The sequence below is a fragment of the Schistocerca piceifrons genome, chromosome 9, assembly GCF_021461385.2.
Source record: "Schistocerca piceifrons isolate TAMUIC-IGC-003096 chromosome 9, iqSchPice1.1, whole genome shotgun sequence".
NCBI classification, from domain to species: domain Eukaryota; kingdom Metazoa; phylum Arthropoda; class Insecta; order Orthoptera; family Acrididae; genus Schistocerca; species Schistocerca piceifrons.
Genome location: NC_060146.1, coordinates 96,313,731 through 96,317,170, shown reverse-complemented (window position 1 = coordinate 96,317,170; position 3,440 = coordinate 96,313,731).

Below are 3,440 nucleotides of genomic sequence, written 5' to 3'. Positions count from 1 at the left end.
TGAGACGTCTTCCTCCTCCGCAGGGATCCCGTAGGAGACAAGCCAGGCGAATGTTCCGGTGGTTCGGTGGAAGAAGACTGTGGTGAGATCGGTTCTGTCGTTGTCTCAGAGTTCCTTGTATGAGTTTCACGGGGAGTCACAGTTGGTGGTTCCTTCACTTCCGCATGTGCTGGTTGGGGTTCTGTGGGTTGTCCTCCTTGCAGTTCCGGTTGGTGTACGTTTCGGTGACTGATATCCGCGTCGCCACTACTCGACATCTTGTCAGCTCATTCGCCGTGTGATTCTGGTGGGAGGTCGAGTAGTTTGTCGCCTTCCATCGGCGTCTTGGTAGAGTTTTGAAAGACGAGATGAAAGATTTGAGTTGTAAGAAATTTACATACAGTCTGTCTTAGCAAATGGAGGCATTGCGGTAGACTGGAAAAGGACCTGGCTTGATTTTAACGAACATACTTACTTTCCACAACGTCAAGTGAAATAATGATTGGACAGATAAACACATGCAGGAACTGCGAAGGGTAGTGGAGGAATGGAGGTTGGATGTAATCTGCCATACTCCCAAGCTGTTCATATTTCCTTAATGGCTGCCACATGGCAGATAATTTACACTGGAGAAGAGCCAAAATTACTCTAATTGTAGCAAATAAGGCCCTACAGGTCACTCCCATAACACATGTACTTCCAATATGGAGTTAATTTCGAAGATTTCTAAGATCATCTCACTCGATCCACCATGGCGTTACGAGGACCGACATCAATTCCAAATCCCCCCTCGGGTACTGCAGCACTAGATATGTCAATGGGGAGTAGGCTAAAGAGCTAATCATTACCTCCCAAATGGACGAGGAAATCCCCACCTATAGAAGTTGAGGCGGATTTGGAACGAACATAGATGTCACCCTGTCAACACCCAGTGCCATCAGCAACATCAAGAACTGGAGAGTCTTAGATCAAGTCACAACAAGTGACCACAATCTGATTGTTTTCAGCCTTAGTGACGGGGTGCCGCTGGGATCTGTGATGGGAGATGCAATACAACTTCAATAAGACGGACTGGGAATGCCTAGCTCAGGAGTGTGGCATTCCTCCATTGCCTGAGGGTGACGTAGACGTGGATAGGTATGTTGAAGAACTGGTGGGGTCAGTAGTTAGAGCGGTGAAAGCTGCTGCACCAACCAGGAGCAGAGCCATTATGGCCTCCCCATCACCATGGACTGCCGACCTTGAACGTATGTTCCAGTCTGTGAGATGGGCGAGGAAGTACTACCAGCGAAGTGTCGTCTGGCAAGAAAAAGAGTTCTGGCTGCAGCGATACCGAGAAGCCAAAGTCGTCTTCCAGAAAGAACTGAATGAGGTTAGGGATGAAAGCTTGTAAAGATATGTGCTGTGCCAACTGGCCACTGACCCTTCGGGGAGTACCCTATAAGCTGGTCAGAGAAAAAGTAAGATCTCCCGCGGTTCTTTCGACGATCAGAGATGGCGGCCAAATGTCAGAGTCATGGCATGCCGAGGTACTCCTCGGACTGGTAACAGACGATGAGGAGAGTGAGGACAACGAAATCCAACGCCAGATCCGAAGGGAAGATCATGAAGAGTACACCAACAACACCGTGGTGTACGTCTTTTTGGAGGAAGAATTGGAGATACATATCAAATCTCTCAATAGGGGGAAGGCTCCAGGACCTAATAGCACCTTCAATGCGTGCCTAAGGTTTGGTAAATTTCCGAAAATTCGGAATACGTTAAATGTTGTAATTATAAAGAAAGGGAAAGACAAAGACCCTATGGAAGACAAGTCCTACAGGCCAATACCTCTGCTGGATATGTTGGGGAAATTACTGGAGAAGCTATTGGCTGACAGACTTACGGCACACAGGATACTGTCCAGTATGAGCGACAGACAGTTTGGCTTCCGGTCGGGGCGATCGGCGTCTGACGCAATTGCCGTGGAGGCCGGGGTATGTGGTATAATGGTGGATATCAGTGGCGCCTTTGACAACCTGTGGTGGCCCTCACTCTTCTCCCGCTTGAGTGAGAAGGAGTGCCCACGTCCCCTCTATGGTTGTCTGAGGAGCTATTGCGAGGACAGGGAGGTTTGGTTATCATTGCCTAGCGGAAAAATAAGTAAAACCATTACGAAGGGGTGCCCCCAGGGATCTGTCCTGGGGCCACTCTTTTGGGATGTAAATATCGAACCGCTACTAGAAAAATTAAAACTCAGCGAGGACGTGCTAGACATGATAGCCTACGCAGACGACTCCTCCTGCTGGTTGGCGGCCATAGCTGTGAGGGCCTAGAACCCAAACTGGAACGAACAGTAACATCACTTGTTTAATGGTGCCACGAAGTGAAAATGGAGGTTGCAATAAACAAATCCAGATGTCTTTTGCTGAAAGATAGCGTGATTAGAAATACAACCGTAAGAATCGAGGGAACACCAGTTCTTTGGTGCTGCGAGGCTAGATATCTAGGGCTTATATTTGATGAAGAGTGGAATTAAACATCACATATAGATACCATACCTCAACGAGCGCTAAGTCTTAAGCAATCTCATCAACATAGGCCTCCAAAGATTCCATCTGCCAGCCAGTCTCATTAAACTTTATCACAAGAGCATTTTAACGTCAGTAGTAGGATGTGGGGTCTGGGCACACATGCTTACGAGGGTGATGCTTGCCATGACTCTAAGAAGCGTGCAGCGGAAAATACTGTTACACTCTGTTGGGGCATATCGAACTACTCCAGGGGGCAGGGGGGCGCTACTGGTGTTAATGGGGCTGTGTCCATTAGACATCAAGATGTGGGAACAGGCAGCATGGTAATGGATAACCAAAGGGAAAATCGAAAAGACCAGGGAAGTCACGGGTGTACAGGTAGGTGGCAAGTTTGCTATTAGAAGAAGTGGGAGGAGCTATGGCAGGAATCATATGGAAAATGAAGGAACGGGGAGAAGGGAATTTCAGCTGCTGTCTAGTATTAAGGAAAGATTAGAGATGGGTTACTTCGAGCCAAGTAGAGGTCTACTGCAGTTTCATACAGGGCATGGATCATATCTGACATACTTATGTCGATTTGGTAAACGGGCTACACCAACGTGTGACTATGGCGCTCAAGACGGCGCACCCGATCACATCGTCTATGACTGTCCAATATATGAGGACATGGGGAATGAACTGCAACATCTGCTACCGAACAGAGACACTTATTCCCTAATACGACGTGCTCACGCCTTTCATGTCCTAAATAGGCTTGGCAAACGAGGTATCATGTAAGATTATGAGGGAATTTATTAAAAACCAAAATGGTCAATAAGCAAAACACCGGCAAAGACTGAGTTGCACCTGCCCAATACCGCCGGGTGCAGAATGGCCGGCCGCTGTTACGACCGAGATCCGCCGCGCTCCAGGATCAGGCAGGCAGCTGTATGAAAATTCAACAGAAAC